The following is a 6911-nucleotide window of genomic DNA, read 5'->3' on the forward strand; positions in this document are numbered from 1 at the left end:
TGTGTGTGTGTATGTATATATATATATTCCCCTCTCTAAGAGCCTCTATGGAGGAAACAAAACCATTTTTTCACCCACATCCAAGCCTCTGCCATCCACATTACCAGGCCACTTGCATCTCCACCTGCCACCCCTCCTCTGCCCCCTGCTGTGTTCTGGAGGCCCCTTGAGTCTCACTCTGGGTGTCCGGTTTGGATTGACCGATTGGAGGCTCTGGCAGGCAGGCAATGGGTGGTGGGAGCAGAGAGAGGTGGGGAGGAGGATCCTACTCTCACACCCCACCTCCCCACTGCAGTCCCCAGCTACTTCTGGTCCACCACCACCTCCCCCACCCCACTGTGCTCAGGGGAGGGGTGTAGGGCAGGGCACAGCCAGGCCTGGGAGCAACTGGGAGCTGCATGGCCCTTCGCCTGCCCTGCCTCTGTCAAGAGCCCTGTCTTTAATTCCTTTTTCAGCCCATTGAGTGATTGTCTTGTCCCTCCGGGATGCTGGCTGGCTGACATGCCCCACAGCCCTTTTTTGCATGCAACAGCAGAACAGTCTTCTCAAAAACCTACGTTAGCCTCTCTCTTGCCTAAACACTTCAGTGGATTCCCGTTGCTCCAAGAATACAAACACAAATCTTTATTACCATCTACAATAGTGTTGGTTACATTGTCAGTTACATTCCTTAGCTGATCAGGAGGTTAATTGATGGGTTGCATTTCTTCCCTTTCTCTCTCCCTTTTCCCCCTCTTCCAAGGACACTAGAGCAGATTAGAAGGGGCAGGGAATGGAGAGCATCAGTGCTTACTGCCAGAGCCTGGGCTAGGGGGCTGTGTGGTTGAGTCGGAGGTGATCTCTTACTGTGGGCCGGGAATCCTTGGCCTCCCCTTGGCCCTCTTTATGGCTCCCACCTTACCCCCATATCCATCCGGCTCACAGCTTAGCCTCCTGACAGTGACTCAAACATCCTGGCTCTTTCCCACCTTGGAGCCATTGCGTCTGCTTTTCCCAGGGCCTGGGTTGCCCTTCCCTCTACTCTTCCCTTCCGACTCCAACATCACCTTCTCAGAAAGGCCCTCCCTGGGTGGTTTCCCTGAAGCAGCTTCCCCCCCTCTTCCTGTTGTCTTTCACGGGACATTGTTTTATTAGAATCTCTAAGAGGACATAAGGAGTGGCTAGATGAGGAGCACTAACTATTCCCAGCACTTATTAGCATAGTAATCCAGGTCACTCTTGATCCCTTGCTTCCCCTTGCTTATCCCCCCTGGAGTATAAGCTCCCAGAAGGTAGGTCCTCACTTCTCATGTTAACCACTCTATCCCCAGACCAGTGTCTGGCACACAGTAAGTGCTCAATAAACGCTTGCTGAGTGAGTGAGTGAATGAATGAATGAATGAACTCTGTTGCTGGGAACAGGGTGATTTCAGGGAAGAACTTTCCTAGGATGCCTTGCACCCTTGGTAACCCTGGGTGGGGGCTGGGACTCAGAGGAGTGGGGTCAGGCAGGGACAGCTGAGGGCCCTGGCCGGCCCTGTGCCCTGCGTGTGCCCTCTCTGTTCCTCCACCCCTGTCAGCCCTGACAGCTGGGAGGATCCAACTCAGCCTAACCTGACAGCCAGAGCTCCCCCCAGCTCCCTGCTGCAGGCGACAGTCTGTTCACCAGCAGACAGCTCTGAGGTGTGCCCCAGAGAGCCTCCTCCCGCCTCTGCTGCTCCTGAGTTGTCATCAGACTCATTCCTCCTTGCAACTCGGCATCTCAGCTGAGAAATCAAGGTAGTAATTCCTACTGTGAGGACGGAATGAGGCTGTGCAGTCCACCTGCTGAAAGACTGACGTGCAGTTGACACTGATAATCAACCATCCCAAACCAGGGGCAGAGTGCACGTATGCTGGCTGGCCAGTGGGAGGAGGCGTTCCTGGTTCCACGATGGCTTGTCCATTATGTGGGGTGGTGGCAGTGCCCGAAATGCCGCCGTCTGGGCCCCCTACCTGGTAGCCTCTCCCGAATCTTCTTCGGAACAGCAAATGCCTCTGGGAAAAGCTGTGTAGTAGGGCTCGGCCTTCCGAGCTGGAGAGCTTTTCTCTTCTTGCAGGTGGGGGTCGTGTAAAAGGCCAGTGCATTTTAGGAGAAAGTGATGAGTGGGGGAGAACATGGAGGGAAGGACAGGCATCCAGGGCTGGCCTGCCCTTGACTTTTAGACGTAGGTGAGGTCCTCATCTCAGCATACACCCATCAGAATAAGTTCCAGCTGGACTAGAGAGGGTAATAACACTGAACCATGACAATTCTAGAAGGTGATGTGTTACTAAGCAACAGCATGAAAATGTGACTAAATCCATAGATAACTCTGAAAGGGGGGAATTTTCTAAATATGACACTGAAGGCAGAATCCATAACTGCATTTGGGTTATATGCATAAATATAAATGAATCCTGCAACGCAAAAACGTGGTTGGCCACATATATGGTACTCAAAATTCAAGTCTCCTTCCTCTGCAGGGGTTCATACACATGAGTAAGGAGAAGATCAGCATTACTACACCAGGCAGATGTTATGAACAGGCACTCCACAAAAGAAACAACCCCAGTAAAACATAAATAAGCATATAAAAACATTCAACTTCATCAATAATCCAAGAGACAAAATTAAAACAATGGCACTTTTTTTTTTAACCTGTCACACTGGCAAAAACTGACAAAAAAGTCACTTTTTATAAAGGGACAATCCTCATTGCTGACGAGGATATGTGAAATAGGGATTAGGATAGACTGATGGCAGGGATCTAAGTTGATCTGATTTCTGAAGGAGGAGTTGGTTACAAACAATAAATCTAAAACACCCTTGAATAAAATATCTCACTTTTCAAATGTATCTTTCAGAAGAGTAGGATAGGTATACAAAGATGTGTGCACGAGGGCAGTTTATTGCAGCTTTTATATGACAGTGAAAAGTTGGAAACAAAATAAACACCCTTCAAGAATGGATTTGCCAAATAGATTATGGTGCAGGTCCCTCTGTGGAATACTAGGCAACTTCTAACAATGGCTGCTATCAATCTATTATTATTGGCATAGAAAAAAGTCACAGTACATTCTTCTGTTTGAAAAAGGCTCCAGAAGCACCCTATGTCTATCGATTGGTGAATGGATAAACAAAATGTGGTCTATCCATGTCACGGAATGTGATTCAGCCTTTAAAAGGAAGGAAATTCTGACTCATGTGATAACATGGATGAACCTTGAGGACATTTGAAATAAGCCAGTTATAGTGGACAAATATTGTATTATTTCACTTATATAAGGTCCTTGGAGGAGTCAAACTCATAAAGAAAGTAGGATGGTGGTTTCCAAGGAATGAGGAGTTAGTGTTTAATGGGCATAGGGGTTTCTGTTTGGCAAGATAAGAAATTTTAGAGATAGTGGTTGCACAACAATGTGAATATACTTAACACTATTGAACTGTACACTGAAATGGTTAAGATGGTAAATTTTATGTGGTTTTAGACGCAATTTTTGTTTTAAAAAGGCACTAAAACAATGTTTCCATTTTTGTAAGATAGCAAGAAAATGTTAACTGTGATGTAATTATAAATGAGATTTTTCTTTATTATACTTGTCTGTTTGTTCTGATATTGTGTGCAGTGAGAACATCCTATATAATAAAAGGCTAATATGTAAATCGACCAAATGGCAGAATGACCAGTCGCTATGATGTGTACTGACCACCAAGGGGCAGACACTCAATGCAGGAGCTGCCCCCTGGTGGTCAGTGTGCTCCCATAGGGGGAGTGCTCCTCAGCCAGAAGCTGGGCTCATGGCTGGCGAGTGCAGCAGCTGTGGCGGGAGCCTCTCCCACCTCTGTGGCAGTGCTATGTCTGACTGACAGCTTAGGCTAGCTCCGCCTAAGCCTTCAGTCAGACATCCTCTGAGGGCTCCCAGACTGCGAGAGGATGCAGGTCAGGCTGAGGGACCTCTCCGAGTGCATGAATTTTGTGCACCGGGCCTCTAGTTTACTTAATAAAAAACTATTTCAAAGATAACATACTAAGTTGCACAATCAAAACAGACGTATAACAAAATCATATTTTTTCTAGTTATTAAAGAAATATACATTTATTGCACAAAATCTGGAAAAGTGAAAAATCTAACACTAAAAAAAAGAGATCAGTTGTGATCCCATCACTCAAAGTACATATTTTAAAAAATCATCAATATAAAAACTTCTACATCTTTCTAATTTTTCTATGAATATATTTTTTCTTTGCATAATCATCTATAGAACAATTTCTACATAAAGTTTTGCATGTGCTTTTTTTTTTTCTTTAACTTTCATGCAAGTAGTCTTTTAAAAAGCTGATTTAAAGAGATAAATGATATTCCACTGCACATTTGGGACATAGTTCATCATCAGTTTTCCTTTTTGTTGGACATCAGTTGGTGTCTATTTTTTCTCAGTTCTAAATAATGTTGGGAAGGACAAATTTGTATGTAAATCTGACTACAAATCTGACCATTTCTCTGGGATTGGCTTCTAAAAGCAGACTTACCAACTCAAAAGCAACAGATGTATTACAAGGCGCCTTCTGGAAATGTGCCCATTTAACCACTTTCCAATAATGCCGTGACATCAAATATTTTTGTCAACTGGATGAAAGGATATCTTGTTTTAATTTGTATTTCTTTGATCTGCGGTGAGGGTAAGACTTCGTGCACGCACTGGCCATATGCATGTTCTGTTCGTGTCTTTTTCCCACTCGGGCTGTTGTTTTCCTTACTGTGTTTTTAAGCAACAAGGAATCCCTTCCTGAATCTGGCAAATGGCTAGTGTCAGGCTGGGGTGCTGGTAAGTCCAGGACCCCTGCACGGACCCCTGCTTATGTGTGAAGCCTGCCCTGTGTGTGGGATCATGCCTTCCCACCCACCCTGGTTCCTGGTGGTTTGCTCAGAGCCAAGTGATGCCAGCGATCCCCTACTCACAGGATAGACGCCCTGGGGAAAGGGATGGAAACTTTCGGCTCCAGGTGAAAACACACGTTAAACTTTGAGGACTTTAACCAGGCAGGAGTGACTCATTAACTCCCTGTCACTCGTGAACACCCTCCGCCCAAGCTTCGGAGGTGATTTTGATGTGTCTTCATTTCTGAATGTGAATTCAATTCCTTCCAGTAGACATTGTGACGTTTTTCTCTTATGATTTCCATCTGTCATTTTGATTTGGTTCTCAGATGTGTCCATTCTGCTATTCAATCTTGTTTTGGGTTTTCATGAAGATTATTAAGTTCTCAAGAATTCTTTCTTGTTCTCTGAGTGCTCCTTTTTCATAGTGATTGGTTCTTGTTTTATGGATTCCCTATCCCCATGGTGAGCACAAAAGTGTGCATATCACAGAGGAATTGTGTGGTTTAAGGAGATGAGAGTCATAAACACCTAAAATAGGGCCCGGAGCACGGTAAGCACTCCTGCGAGCCCTTAGCTCCATGTCTTGTTTGGAGCTAAGCACTTAATATAGTCAGTACTGTATCCGCCAGCAGCTCACAGCAGCTTTTCCAAGAAAGCTTAGCGCTGGGGCTGTGCCAATGGCCAGGGACGCATTGCCTCACTGCACAGTGGAGGGAGCGGCATGTAGCCTGAGTTCACCTCTCCTTCCCCAAGGCCGTCTCCACCGCCTCTGAGGAGTGAGGTTCAGAGTCCTCCACTCGGGGGCTGCTTTGGTTAAACTTTTGGTGTAGAGGAGAAAGCAGCCCCATGGAATGGGGGGCCTTGCTCTGATCTCTGCAGCCAGTGAGAGATGGGACCGGGCTCCCCGTGTTTGGGGGCCCAGGTCCACTGGCAAAGAGACACAAACCTGGCCACCAATCTCACACCCAGACTCGTTTTCTCACAGTAATGGTGACTCCTTCTGTGTGGTGGCCTTGCAGGGTGGGGCCACACCCTCCTTCCCCCTGCCCCTTGCCATAGGGCTGGAGTCTGTATGTGGCTATGCATCATCAGTGGAAGGGGTAGTGGCCAGTGGTGGAGGAGCCTGGGCCCCTGGCACTGGGATGCGCCATCCCAGCCTGAGCGTCAGCCACTTAGTGGTGGGAAGGTATGAGACCGACTCCTCTCTTATTTATGATGCTTAGCTCTGAGCCTCTGAGTTAGCATCTTTGTCCTAACTCCCCACAGTGGGCTGGCATGCTTGGCTCAACTCTAGGCTTGTGCCCACTAGGCTGCTGGTCATTGCCTGGACCTCCAGAGCCGTGACATTTGTTCCTTGATGTCTCCAAGCCAGGGTGCAGCAGGCTCTTCCAGAAGTGTGGGTATAAGACAATAAGGACCAAGTGACAGAAGACACTGGACAGGTGACAGCCAAGCACCACTGCCTGAGCTGTGCTTCAGCCGTCTCCTGCCCTGGGAATGGCTTGGTGCCCACATGCCCCACCTCTTCCCCTAAAAGTTTCCACCTCCACCTTGTGGGGGGCCTCTCTCTAGGTCCTTGCCCTACACCCTCCTTCCCGGCTCTCACTGCCTTCTCAAGGCAGCAGCAGACACCTCCCAAATTCCTACTACCTTGTTATTGGAGCAAATTCTTACAACCTTGGATTGAAACCACCTCCTGCCAGCTGATTGATCCTGAGCAAGTGACCTCTCCATGCCTCTGTTCCCCCATCTGTAACATGGGCCCAGTAGGAGAGGAGTTACGAAGACTAAATATAATTATCTGTTTAAAGAGCTTAACAAAGCACGGGACCACTTCCCTGCCCTCCTCTGACCCACTGAACTTTTGTCCAGGGGGCTCCTGCTCTGTCCAACCATTCAGTTCTTTTTCTTTTCTTTTTTTATCCTTACCTGAGGATATGGTTTTTATTCTTTAGAGAGAGAAGATGAGAGAGAGAGAGAGAGAGAGAGAGAGAGAGAGAGAGAGAGAGAGAGAGAGAGAGAGAGAG

Source organism: Myotis davidii, unplaced genomic scaffold, assembly GCF_000327345.1.
Source record: "Myotis davidii unplaced genomic scaffold, ASM32734v1 scaffold78, whole genome shotgun sequence".
In the NCBI taxonomy this organism is placed as follows: Eukaryota; Metazoa; Chordata; class Mammalia; order Chiroptera; family Vespertilionidae; genus Myotis; species Myotis davidii.